The sequence below is a fragment of the Diospyros lotus genome, chromosome 5 (assembly GCF_014633365.1).
Source record: "Diospyros lotus cultivar Yz01 chromosome 5, ASM1463336v1, whole genome shotgun sequence".
NCBI lineage: Eukaryota > Viridiplantae > Streptophyta > Magnoliopsida > Ericales > Ebenaceae > Diospyros > Diospyros lotus.
In genome coordinates, this window is record NC_068342.1 from 38,200,732 (window position 1) to 38,215,176 (window position 14,445).

At 35.7% G+C, this 14,445-nt stretch overlaps 1 long non-coding RNA gene across 9 annotated transcripts in view; it reads left to right on the forward strand.

The window, feature by feature from the left end:
• The window catches only part of LOC127801351 (uncharacterized), a 29,834-nt gene continuing 15,389 nt past the window's right edge, over nucleotides 1-14,445 (forward strand). For 4 of the 9 annotated variants that reach the window (XR_008023016.1, XR_008023013.1, XR_008023014.1 and 1 more), the window contains exons 1-7: nucleotides 1-140; nucleotides 1,176-1,336; nucleotides 1,425-1,592; nucleotides 3,158-3,225; nucleotides 8,030-8,083; nucleotides 11,963-12,169; nucleotides 13,337-14,033. This is a non-coding gene — a long non-coding RNA (uncharacterized LOC127801351). The remainder of the gene's footprint in view (nucleotides 141-1,175; nucleotides 1,337-1,424; nucleotides 1,593-3,157; nucleotides 3,226-8,029; nucleotides 8,084-11,962; nucleotides 12,170-13,336; nucleotides 14,034-14,445) is intronic. The other 5 variants (XR_008023019.1, XR_008023015.1, XR_008023018.1 and 2 more) reach the window with 3 other exon arrangements.

Consider the following 14,445-nt stretch of genomic DNA (forward strand, 5'->3'; position numbering starts at 1 on the left):
TGGCACCCGACCTATCTGCAAAACCCTTCTCTCTCTCAACACCCCTCCCCCCCCATCTCTGCATGTATCTGTAAGAATGAATGGAAGAATCGATCTTCAGGGCTATGCGATCATCTATAAAGCCGTCCCCAAACGCAAAGGTACGTACACCTATTCACAAATAACTTAAGTATTCCTCAAAAAGGGGAGATTTGGGTTTGATTTCCTCAAAATCGAGAGAGCAATTGGGGGTTCGAATTTGGGTTTGATTTCCTGGAAATCGAGAGAACAATTGGGGGTTCGAATTTGGGTAGAAATCACGGAACAGTGGGACATTTTCAAGCCAAAATCAATGCAAGGTGCAGGGGGTCTCGGATGGATTTATCCCTTTACTCCTTCGTCCCTTCTTCCATAACTCCTTCAACGCCAGCCCCTTGGTTGCTCTCAATCTGGAACCCTAATCATCAATTTTGCTAGCTTTAATTGCCAGGACTTTGATTGCCTGTCTTTCCGCTGTTCCTTACTTGCTGTTCCAGTCCATATCGGGTGTTCTGGCTTTTTCATTATCCCTTCTCGGTTGCCTTCTGCCTTTAGAGAAGGGATTGGTTTTTAATTTAGGTCAATTGCGTTAATTGATTTTGAATTTTGGTCTCTCTCTCTCTCACACACACGCACGCACACACACACTCTTGAAATCTGGGGAACAAAATCAAAGCAAAGTGCAGGGTTATCGACAATGTTTCAAGACCACCGATTTCTCCCTTTATTCCTTCGCCCCTTCTTCTTCCATAACTCCCTCAACAGCCCCTAGGTTTCCCTCAATCTGAAACCCTCATCATCAATTTGCTAGCTTTAGCCCCCAGGACTTGATTGCTCGACCGTTTTGCTTGCAGCTCCAGTCCATTTTGGGTTTTACACTTTTATTGCCTACGAACTTACTCATAGTTACACTTTGTTGTGGATCTATTTATAATTTGATGAACTGATGCAGAAAGTTTTCATAATTTATGTGCGGGCTGTTGGTCGTGGTAATTAGCAACCAAGAAAGTCAGCAATTAGTAGTATATACTAGTAGCAATTTAATTTATAGCTGCAAAAGGAAGGTCAGCAGCTTGTAGTACAGTTGTAGCAATTTAATTTGTATAACATTACCCTATACGGATATATTACAAACTGATTTCATGATTAATTTATAGCTGCAGAAGGAAGGCATCTTTGAATGACCAACACGATGATTCAACAGACAAGTCTTCAGCGATGAACTGGGTCATTGAGGTTCAAGCAGATTTGCATACCAGATTCCCTCGTTTGGTCGAACTAGTGACCAAGATCACATGTCACCGTTGGATTTCTTCTGGTAAGTCCCAACAAGTTGTACCAATAAACCAACTAGGTTCTGGAGTCTCCTTTATGTGCTAATTTGTCTGATGGCAAAATCTTCCTAGGTCATTTTGTGTTTGCATATGCTGGTGCATGATGATGCTGTCATTCTTGATAGATGCAAATGAAGAAGAATACCATCCAAAGTGCTGGATGGAGAGCATTCTCATTTGCACACAGGTTATTTGAGCAATAGTTAGCTTTTCCAGATGATCAAGCTTTTGGAATCCAAGGTAAATTTTGGACCCTTTGTATTATGTCCATGTTGACATTATGCTTAACGAGCTCAGTTCTTGTCAAAGTGAGCTTCTTGTTTCTTTTTCTTTCTTTTTTTTCACACACAATATATTCATCAATTCTTTCCCATTTTCTTGGGAGGCCAAGAAATGTAGCCTTTAGGTCACAGCAGATACAATTCCTAGGGGGCCAAATTAACATATTGGCTTTATTGCTTAACAACAACTGCAACCACAACAATCACACACCCTAATCCAATTACATTGGGGTGGCTACATGAACAATAGGCATCCAACCATCTCCATCCTTGTCCCCCCTCCTCTCTAATCTCGATGGGTTTTATGTCATATTTAAAGGTTTCTCCCCAAGTACTCAACTTTAGTGCCCGCAAAAACAAAAATAAACAATTACAAGCCTCAATCCCACTAGGTGGGGTGGGGTCGACTGCACAAATTCTAGTTCTTGAACCGTCTTTATCCATGGTTGTACCCTCTCTAAGACTGTTTTACCTTATGTCATGTTCAAATGTTTCCACCAAATTTTCTTTTTCGGACAAACTTTCCTCATCAACTAGTTCCATAGCTGCATCTATTAGTCATATTTTCACATGTGCAAACCATCTTAATTGCATCTTTTGCATATTATCCTCATTAGGCGTCACCTCAACCTTATTATGTATAATTATGTCACTTATTTTCTCTTTTATTATACGATTTTGCATTTATCACGATATCCTAATCTTAGTTACACTTGTGTTTTGGAACTTTTATACAACTAACATTATTATGTGCATCTAGCATTAGATTTGGAACTTCTACCAAAATAGCATCAGATGTTATTTGGGCCTGGGCCAAGAGAGACCCACCAATCTAATTGGTAGGTCACTCAAACTTGTCTTTGCCAACACTTAGTAAAAGAATGCTAAAGTGGTTAGCTAGTAATTGGCAGGTCTTTAGTAAAGGCAAACTCGCTAGTCTAATAGGCGGGTTTTCCTTTTGCAACAAACAATGTTACTTAGACCCGCCAGTTAGACTAGGGGGTCTCTCTCGACAAAGGCTTGGATGCCATCCTATGCTAATGCTACTTTACTAAAAATACCAAAACCGGTGCTAGTTGCCTAAAAACCAAAAAAAAGTAATGTTAATTTAACAAAAAAAACCCATATTTTGAATGCTTTGGTATTTAATTGCTCAACAATCTTCACCATGCAACAAAGATGTTATTATTATTTAATAAAGATTTTTTTTTAACTTCAAAAGGATTCTAAGGTCGCTTAAAATATAACTTGTCCTCTTACTATCATTCTTTATTTTATGAGTAACGTCCTTTATAATCTCCCTTTCTTTTTGTATAATTCATCCAATATATCTAAATTGATATTTTCTTAGGACAACATGTTCCCTAGGTCTTGTTATGGCATCATCCACACTTCTACTTTTTACTTAACTTACATCCTCCATATTTGATTTTCAATCTATTCAAATTAAAGCTTTTGGCTTTACAATGTTTCTCCACAATTGAAGTTATTTCGTCTCATCTACGAGATCAATTTCATCTACAGATAACATACTTCAACGCACTTCTTCTTCAACTTGCTTTGTGAGTTTCGTCCATCACAAGAGCGAAGAGGTAAGGGTTTAATGTAGATTCTTGATGCAATTTAGTTGCACCAAGAAAAGACTCAGTATCTCTCCTCCATATGCCTTAACATTGATTTTTGCATGATTTCTTATTTCAATTATGTTGATTACATAGATCAAGATTTGATTGGTTAAGCTTTAGCGATGGATTTATTGTGTTCAAAAGAGGTCTTGAACATATTTGGAAAGAATGAAAAAACTCACTATCTTTATTTAGTCCATTGAATAGAAGACTCAGATGAATTAGAAGGGACAAAATGGTAAAATGGGTTTCTGGTTGCTATTTCTAAAATGTAATGGGTTTTTCTGCACTTACATTAAACCTTAGTGGAGGTTATTGCAAGTGACCCTAAATGTAATATACTATATATAATATTGAGGTAAGGCGAGATTGGGTCGAGTTGGGTTTGAGGCAAGGATACTAAATAGCATCCTGATTGAAAATAGTTGACCTCGATTGAAAATAGCCCAGGAACTCCCTAACCTGACCCCGATCAACGATTTTTAACCCCCACCCCAACTAGGGTGAGATGAGGCAGGTCCTCTAGAGTTCTGGTCTTTTTTCCAACCTTAGTAATTTTCTTTAATATTATTTGGAGTACCCCCAACCCCCCCCCCCCCCCAAAAAAAAAATGGCTTCACAGACTTCCTTGTTATTATTCTTAGTGTTGTTACTCTTACTAACGCAATATTGTGTGAAATTCCAAATGTGAGATTAGATGAGATAAACTTTTATAGTACAGGCAGGGAGCATCAATAAGTTAAGAGACTTGCTGTTGTAACTTTTGTTTTGATGGGAACTGAAGGAATTCACAGAATTCTTGTATATTCAGCGCATATTTACAGACATATTTAAGGTGAATCTTGTCACCTTCATAAGGAAACTTTCAATCTAACTTCGAAGGAAACTATCAATCTATCCTCTAAGGAAACTAACTATTACAAAATCATAAACAATTAGGAAACTAACTAATTAAACAGTTGATCGCACATTCTATATTTACATTAGGAAACATAATCTTCTGCATTCCTTGGTGAGCCAATTACCCAATTAACCGAGTAAGCCTTTTATTTTCCTTTATTCCTACACTCCTCTTCAAGCTGGTGAGTGGATATGTTCTATTCCCAACTTGTCAGTAATCTCTTGAAACCTAGAAGTGGACAATCCTTTGGTTATAATATCAACTAATTGGTTCTCCGATGTCACATGAGGGATGGCAATGAGTCCACTACCAATTTTCTCTATGATGAAATATATGTCCACTTCTACATGTTTCATTTGATTGTGTTGTACTGGATTGTGTGTTTTACTAATAGCTGATTTGTTAACATAGTATAGATTCATTGATCCACTTTCAATTCTCAAATCCTTTAGAATTATTTTGATCCACAAAAGCCCCACAAACACCTAGAGTCATAACACGAAATTCTATTTCTGCACTTGACCTGGGCTACCACATTTTGCTTCTTACTTCTCTAAGTAACCAAATTTCTTTCTATGAAAGTGCAATAGCCTATAGTTGACCTCTTATCTGTGAGAGATCTTGCATAGTCAGCATCAATGTATCCCTCTACTGTCAAATTATTTCCTTTTCTAAACAAAAGTCTTTTTCCTAGAATGGCCTTTTAAGTACTTGAAGATTCTCTGAACTGCTTGTAGATGCTCCTCCTTGGGATCATGTATGAACTGACTAACTACTCCCACAACATAAGCAATGTCGGGTCTAGTGTATAGAGATAAATCAATCTTCCTACTAACCTTCTGTAGCGCCCTTTATCAATGATTGTTCCCTCCTTGCTATCTTGGCTCATTCTATGATTTGGATCAATAAGTGTGCCCGCTGGTTTTGCATCCAAGGGTACCTGTTTCCATGAGCAAGTTAAGAATGTACTTTTGTTGACATATAAATATCCCTTGTCTTGAATGTGCTACTTTAATTTGAAGGAAGTATTTTAGTTTTTCCAGCTCTTTCATTTCAAATTCTTGAGCCAATTGTGTTTTCGGCCTTAGTTTTTCTTCATCACTCTCAGTAACTACAATATCATCTACATATACCAATAGGACTGTAATCTTGCCCTTACCCCTGAGTGTTTCACAAATAAAGTGTGGTTATCATGACTGCTTATACCCAAACTACATCATAGCCTTAGTGAATCTCCCAAACCAAGCTCGCAGAAATTGTTTTGGCCCATACAAGGCTTTCTTTAGTATGCATACCTTGTTAAGACCATATTTGTCATCAAAGCCTAGTGGTGGCTCCATGTACACCTCTTCTTCTAAGTCTCCATGGAGGAATGCATTTTTTACATCATACTACTGAATTTTCCAACTAAAATGAGCAGCTAGAGATAATAGGATTCTCATTGTGTTCATTTTTGCCACCAGTGCAAAGGTCTCTTGGTAATCCACTCTATAGGTTTGTATGTAGCCCTTTGCAACTAGCCTTGTTTTGTATCGTTCAATAGTTTCATCTGCATTAAATTTAATAATGTAGTCCCATTTGCAGCCCACTGCTTTCTTTTCCTTAGGACGCACCACCATTTCCCATGTTTCCTCCTCCATGGCATATGTTTAGTTCCTGTCCCTTAAAGCATCATATATTGTTTTGGGTATTTGGATTGAGTTCAAGGTGGAGAGAAAGCTTTTGTGCCGGGAGGATAGTCTATGTGAGGAGTTGAAATGGGCTATAGGATGTTGGGTACACTTTTGTACCCCTTTTCTCCAAGCAATAGGAAAGATAGAGATCACAATTTGAGTTAGTATCACAAATAGTAGTGTTGTTAGTTTCAGAATTGAATAAGTTCAAAGTCTTTGCATTACCTAAACTTGGAGTTGATTCTTGGACTTGTTAGAACTTTACACAATTTCAATGCAAAGATAGTAGTTCATGTTAAAAACTCAAAACTTTTCTTAAGGCAGATTTTTTTGAGAGGTCTATGTATTTTGTATTTCCCAAAGCATGAATGGGGAGAAGTGTACAAAGCAAATTATTTGGTAAATAGGCATGGATTGAATGGACGGATGGTGGTAACACACCCTCTCTCTCATCCACTAAAGTGATATTGGCCTCATGCTTTCGGGAAATGCATGTTGCATAAATTGCTCAGAAAAGATCTCTCATAGGGGAAGTTAAGGTAGTCGACACAAACTACACACTTTGCCCTCTAAATTTTGGTAAAACTCTAGCAAAAAGACTTTGCTTTTACCATCTAAAATCCCTTAGGGCCTATTTGATTGGCCATATTTTCCATGTAAATTCCCATTTTGGTGGTGTTTGATAGACCATATTTTCTAGGTAATTCAAATTCCCATTTTTGCTCACGTGATGCCCAATTCTAGCTTTTGCTGGAAAACCAATTCTTAGGGGGGGGGTTGGAAAAGAAATTCTAGGCATTTGGGAGAAGAAGAAGAAGTAGCAGAGGAGCGGGAGCACGAAGGAGAAGAAGAGGGGAAGCGCGGCCAACAGTCGCGATGACGAGGGGAAGCATAACCGGCGATCGCGATGACGAGGGGAAGCGTGGCTGGCAGTCGTGAGGAGTAGGGGAAGCGCGGTCGGTAATCGGGCATGGCAGCCACGACCAGTGATGGCAGCGATGGACTAAGAGAGAGAGAGAGGGGGCGAGGACGGTGAAAGCATTCCGAAGCATCGGAAGTGCTCTGATCGACGCCGCCAGGCTCTCGACCTCGCGCTGCTCCGTTGGAACTTGCTCGGTTGAAGACGATGCTGCCATCATCGCCTTTTCCCTTTTCTCGGCTCTGCTCCTATGTATGTATGTATATTTGTGTATATACATACACACACAAAGCTGGGTGTGTGTGAAGTCCTCTGATCGACGCCGCCAGGCTCTCGGCCTCGCGCTGCTCCGCTGGAACTTGCTTGGTTGAAGACGATGTTGCCATCATCGCCTCTTCCCTCTTCTCGGCTCTGTTCCTATGTATGTATATTTGTGTATATACATACACACAAAGCTGGGTGTGTGTATGTATGGGTGTGTATATATATTTGATTTTTTGAATATTTTGTATAGTATATTTGGTATTTTGAATATTTGTGTATATATATTTGGTTTTTTGAATATTTTGTATAATATATTTGATTTATTTTTAGGTAATTTCTAGATAGAAAATTAAGTCAATCAAACACCTACAATTGATATTTTCCCTAAAATTTAATTCTAGGTAATTTAATTCCCTAAAATTCATTTTCTTTCTATCCAAATTTCACCCTTGCAATCAAACGCACCCTTAGAGACATTTGGGGAAGGCATAACTTTACTAAAATTTGAGAATTTATTTTCTGCACTTTGTAAAACTTGTTATGCTCGCTTCAAAATAGAAGATTTGGTTTCATCACTATCTTTTGACTCTTCAATCATGATGTTTCTTTGCCTTGTGATTTTTTGAAATTGTAGGTAAATGAAGACAAATGTCAAAGAGTCAAATTGATTATGATGAAACTTAGTCTTTTGTTATAAAACAAGTAGAACAAGTTTTTTAAAGTGTATAAAATAAATTCTCAAGTTTCAGTAACGTTATGTTTTACACAAAAATCCTTAGGGGATTTTAGATAATAAGTTCAAATTCATGTTGCAAAGATAGTAGTTCATGTTAACAACCCAAACTTGTCTTGCGACAGATTTTTTTGAGAGGTTTATGCATTTTGTATTTGCCAAAGCATGAAGGGTGAAGGAAGCGAATTATTTGGTAAATAGGCATGGATTGAGTGGACGGATGGTGGTAACACTCTCTTTCTCTCTCATCCATTATAGTGTTATTGGTCTCATGCTTTCAGGAAATGCATGTTGCATAAATTGCTCAGAAAAGATCTTTGACAGGGGAAGTTAAAGTAGTCGACAGAAACTACACACTTTACCCTCTAAATTTTGGTAAAGCTCTAGCAAAAAGACTTTGCTTTTACCATCCAAAATCCTTTAGTGACATTTCGATAAAGCATAACCTTACTAAAACTTGAGAATTTATTTTCTACACTTTGTAAAACTTGTTTTACACGCTTCAAAATAGAAGATTTGGTTACACCACTATCATTTGACTCTTCATTCATGATGTTTCTTTGCGTTATGATTTATTGAAATTGTAGGTAAATGAAGACAAATGTCAAAGAGTCAAATTGATTATGATGAAACTTAGTCTTTTATTATAAAACAAGTAGAACAAGTTTTTTAAAGTGTATAATAAATTCTCAAGTTTCAGTAAGGTTATGTTTCTCAAAAATCCTTATGGGATTTTGGATAATAAGTTCAAATTCATGTTGCAAAGATAGTAGTTCATGCTAACAACTTGAAATTGTCTTGCGACAGATTTTTTTGAGAGGTTTATGCATTTTGTATTTGCCAAAGCATTAATAGGGAGAAGGAAGCAAATTATTTGGTAAATAGGAATGGATTGAGTGGACGGATGGTGGTAACACTCTCTCTCTCTTATCCACTAAAGTGTCAATGCCTCATGCTTTTGCGAAATGCATGTTGCATAAATTGCTCGGAAAAGATCTCACAGGGGAAGTTAAGGTAGTCGACGGAAACTACACACTTTGCCCTCTAAATTTTGGTAAAGCTCTAGCAAAAAGACTTTGCTTTTACCATCCAAATCCCTTAGTGACATATGGATAAAACATAACCTTACTAAAACTTGGGAATTTATTTTTTATACTTTGTAAAACTTGTTCTGCTCGCTTCAAAATAGAAGATTTGGTTTCATCACTATCATTTGACTCTTCAATCATGATGTTTCTTTGCCTTATGATTTCTTGAAATTGTAGGTAAGTGAAGACAAATGTCAGAGTCAAATTGATTATGATGAAACTTAGTCTTTTATTATAAAACAAGTAGAACAAGTTTTTTAAACTGTATAATAAATTCTCAAGTTTCAGTAAGATTATGTTTTACTCAAAAATCCTTAGGGGATTTTGGATAATAAGTTCAAATTCATGTTGCAAAGATAGTAGTTCATGTTAACAACCCAAACTTGTCTTCCGACAGATTTTTTTGAGAGGTTTATGCATTTTGTATTTGCCAAAGCATGAATGGGGAGAAGGAAGCAAAATTATTTGGTAAATAGGAATGGATTGAGTGGACGGATGGTGGTAACACACTCTCTCTCTCATCCACTAAAGGGTTATTGGCCTCATGCTTTCAGGAAATGCATGTTGCATAAATTGCTCAGAAAAGATCTTTAACAGGGGAACTTAAGGTAGTCGATAGAAACTACACACTTTGCCATCTAAATTTTTGTAAAGCTCTAGCAAAAAGACTTTGCTTTTACCATCCAAATCCCTTAGTGACATATGGATAAAGCATAATCTTACTAAAACTTGGGAATTTATTTTCTTTACTTTGTAAAACTTGTTCTGCTCGCTTCAAAATAGAAGATTTGGTTTCATCACTGTCTTTGACTCTTCAATCATGATGTTTCTTTGCCTTATGATTTATTGAAATTGTAGGTAAATGAAGACAAATGTTAAGAGTTAAATTGATTATGATGAAACTTAGTCTTTTATTATAAAACAAGTAGAACAAGTTTTTTAACCTGTATAATAAATTCTCAAGTTTCAGTAAGGTTATGTTTTACTCAAAAATCCTTAGGGGATTTTGGATAATAAGTTCAAATTCATGTTGCAAAGATAGTAGTTCTTGTTAACAACTCGAAATTGTCTTGCGACAGATTTTTTTGAGAGGTTTATGCATTTTGTATTTGCTAAAGCATGAAGGGTGAAGGAAGCGAATTATTTAGTAAGTAGGCATGGATTGAGTGGACGGATGGTGGTAACACTCTCTCTCTCTCATCCATTAAAGTGTTATTGGTCTCATGCTTTCAGGAAATGCATGTTGCATAAATTGCTCGGAATAGATCTTTGACAGGGGAAGTTAACGTAGTCGACAGAAACTACACACTTTACCCTCTAAATTTTGGTAAAGCTCTAGCAAAAAGACTTCGCTTTTACCATCCAAAATCCTTTAGTGACACTTGGATAAAGCATAATCTTACTAAAACTTGAGAATTTATTTTCTGTACTTTGTAAAACTTGTTTTACACGCTTCAAAATAGAAGATTTGGTTACACCACTATCATTTAACTCTTCATTCATGATGTTTCTTTGCCTTATGATTTATTGAAATTGTAGGTAAATGAAGACAAATGTCAAAGAGTCAAATTGATTATGATGAAACTTAGTCTTTTGTTATACAACAAGTAGAACAAGTTTTTTAAACTGTATAATAAATTCTCAAGTTTCAGTAAAGTTATGTTTTACTTAAAAATCCTTAGGGGATGTTGGATAATAAGTTCAAATTCATGTTGCAAATATAGTAGTTCATGCTAACAACTTGAAATTGTCGTGCGATAGATGTTTTTGAGAGGTTTATGCATTTTGTAATTGCCAAAGCATGAGTGGGGAGAAGGAAGCAAATTATTTGGTAAATAGGAATGGATTGAGTGGACGGATTGTGGTAACAGTCTCTCTCTCTCATCCACTAAAGTGATATTGGCCTCATGCTTTCAGGAAATGCATGTTGCATAAATTGCTCAAAAAAGATCTTTGACAGGGGAACTTAAGGTAGTCGACAGAAACTACACACTTTGCCCTCTAAATTTTGGTAAAGCTCTAGCAAAAAGACTTTGCTTTTACCATCCAAATCCCTTAGTGACATATGGATAAAGCATAACCTTACTAAAACTTGGGAATTTATTTTCTATACTTTGTAAAACTTGTTCTGCTCGCTTCAAAATAGAAGATTTGGTTTCATCACTATCGTTTGACTCTTCAATCATGATGTTTCTTTGCCTTATGATTTCTTGAAATTGTAGGTAAATGAAGACAAATGTCAGAGTCAGATTGATTATGATGAAACTTAGTCTTTTATTATAAAACAAGTCGAACAAGTTTTTTAAACTGTATAATAAATTCTCAAGTTTCAGTAAGGTTATGTTTTACTCAAAAATCCTTAGGGGATTTTGGATAATAAGTTCAAATTCATGTTGCAAAGATAGTAGTTCATGTTAACAACCCAAACTTGTCTTGTGACAGATTTTTTTGAGAGGTTTATGCATTTTGTATTTGCCAAAGCATGAAGGGTGAAGGAAGCGAATTATTTGGTAAATAGGCATGGATTGAGTGGACGGATGGTGGTAACACTCTCTTTCTCTCTCATCCATTATAGTGTTATTGGTCTCATGCTTTTAGGAAATGCATGTTGCATAAATTGCTCGGAAAAGATCTTTGACAGGGGAAGTTAAAGTAGTTGACAGAAACTACACACTTTACCCTCTAAATTTTGGTAAAGCTCTAGCAAAAAGACTTTGCTTTTACCATCCAAAATCCTTTAGTGACATTTGGATAAAGCATAACCTTACTAAAACTTGGAAATTTATTTTCTACACTTTGTAAAACTTGTTTTACACGCTTCAAAATAGAAGATTTGGTTACACCACTATCATTTGACTCTTCATTCATGATGTTTCTTTGCGTTATGATTTATTGAAATTGTAGGTAAATGAAGACAAATGTCAAAGAGTCAAATTGATTATGATGAAACTTAGTCTTTTGTTATAAAACAAGTAGAACAAGTTTTTTAAAGTGTATAATAAATTCTCAAGTTTCAGTAAGGTTATGTTTTACTCAAAAATCCTTAGGGGATTTTGGATAATAAGTTCAAATTCATGTTGCAAAGATAGTAGTTCATGCTAACAACTTGAAATTGTCTTGCGACAGATTTTTTTGAGAGGTTTATGCATTTTGTATTTGCCAAAGCATGAATGGGGAGAAGGAAGCAAATTATTTGGTAAATAGGAATGGATTGAGTGGACGGATGGTGGTAACACTCTCTCTCTCTTATCCACTAAAGTGTCAATGCCTCATGCTTTTGCGAAATGCATGTTGCATATATTGCTCGGAAAAGATCTCACAGGGGAAGTTAAGGTAGTCGACGGAAACTACACACTTTGCCCTCTAAATTTTGGTAAAGCTCTAGCAAAAAGACTTTGCTTTTACCATCCAAATCCCTTAGTGACATATGGATAAAGCATAACCTTACTAAAACTTGGGAATTTATTTTTTATACTTTGTAAAACTTGTTCTGCTCGCTTCAAAATAGAAGATTTGGTTTCATCACTATCATTTGACTCTTCAATCATGATGGTTCTTTGCCTTATGATTTATTGAAATTGTTGGTAAGTGAAGACAAATGTCAGAGTCAAATTGATTATGATGAAACTTAGTCTTTTATTATAAAACAAGTAGAACAAGTTTTTTAAACTGTATAATAAATTCTCAAGTTTCAGTAAGGTTATGTTTTACTCAAAAATCCTTAGGGGATTTTGGATAATAAGTTCAAATTCATGTTGCAAAGATAGTAGTTTATGTTAACAACCCAAACTTGTCTTGCGACAAATTTTTTTGAGAGGTTTATGCATTTTGTATTATCCAAAGCATGAATGGGGAGAAGGAAGCAAATTATTTGGTAAATAGGAATGGATTGAGTGGGAATGGATTGAGTGGACGGATGGTGGTAACACACTCTCTCTCTCATCCATTAAAGGGTTATTGGCCTCATGCTTTCAGGAAATGCATGTTGCATAAATTGCTCAGAAAAGATCTTTAACAGGGGAACTTAAGGTAGTCGATAGAAACTACACACTTTGCCCTCTAAATTTTGGTAAAGCTCTAGCAAAAAGACTTTGCTTTTACCATCCAAATCCCTTAGTGACATATGGATAAAGCATAACCTTACTAAAACTTGGGAATTTATTTTCTATACTTTGTAAAACTTGTTCTGCTCGCTTCAAAATAGAAGATTTGGTTTCATCACTATCGTTTGACTCTTCAATCATGATGTTTCTTTGCCTTATGATTTATTGAAATTGTAGGTAAATGAAGACAAATGTCAGAGTCAGATTGATTATGATGAAACTTAGTCTTTTATTATAAAACAAGTATAACAAGTTTTTTAAACTGTATAATAAATTCTCAAGTTTCAGTAAGGTTATGTTTTACTCAAAAATCCTTAGGGGATTTTGGATAATAAGCTCAAATTCATGTTGCAAAGATAGTAGTTCATGTTAACAACCCAAACTTGTCTTGCGACAGATTTTTTTGAGAGGTTTTTGCATTTTGTATTTGCCAAAGCATGAAGGGTGAAGGAAGCGAATTATTTGGTAAATAGGCATTGATTGAGTGGACGGATGGTGGTAACACTCTCTTTCTCTCTCATCCATTATAGTGTTATTGGTCTCATGCTTTCAGGAAATGCATGTTGCATAAATTGCTCAGAAAATATCTTTGATAGGGGAAGTTAAAGTAGTCGACAGAAACTACACACTTTACCCTTTAAATTTTGGTAAAGCTCTAGCAAAAAGACTTTGCTTTTACCATCCAAAATCCTTTAGTGACATTTGGATAAAGCATAACCTTACAAAAATTTGGGAATTTATTTTCTACACTTTGTAAAACTTGTTTTACACGCTTCAAAATAGAAGATTTGGTTACACCACTATCATTTGACTCTTCATTCATGATGTTTCTTTGCCTTATGATTTATTGAAATTGTAGGTAAATGAGGACAAATGTCAAAGAGTCAAATTGATTATGATGAAACTTAGTCTTTTGTTATACAACAAGTAGAACAAGTTTTTTAAAGTGTATAATAAATTCTCAAGTTTCAGTAAAGTTATGTTTTACTTAAAAATCCTTATGGGATTTTGGATAATAAGTTCAAATTCATGTTGCAAATATAGTAGTTCATGCTAACAACTTGAAATTGTCGTGCGACAGATTTTTTTGAGAGGTTTATGCATTTTATATTTGCCAAAGCATGAATGGGGAGAAGGAAGCAAATTACTTGGTAAATAGGAATGGATTGAGTGGACGGATTGTGGTAACAGTCTCTCTCTCATCTTCACTAAAGTAATATTGGCCTCATGCTTTCAGGAAATGCATGTTGCATAAATTGCTCAAAAAAGATCTTTGACAGGGGAACTTAAGGTAGTCGACAGAAACTACACACTTTGCCCTCTAAATTTTGGTAAAGCTCTAGCAAAAAGACTTTGCTTTTACCATCCAAATCCCTTAGTGACATATGGATAAAGCATAACCTTACTAAAACTTGGGAATTTATTTTCTATACTTTGTTAAACTTGTTCTGCTCGCTTCAAAATAGAAGATTTGGTTTCATCACTATCGTTTGACTCTTCAATCAT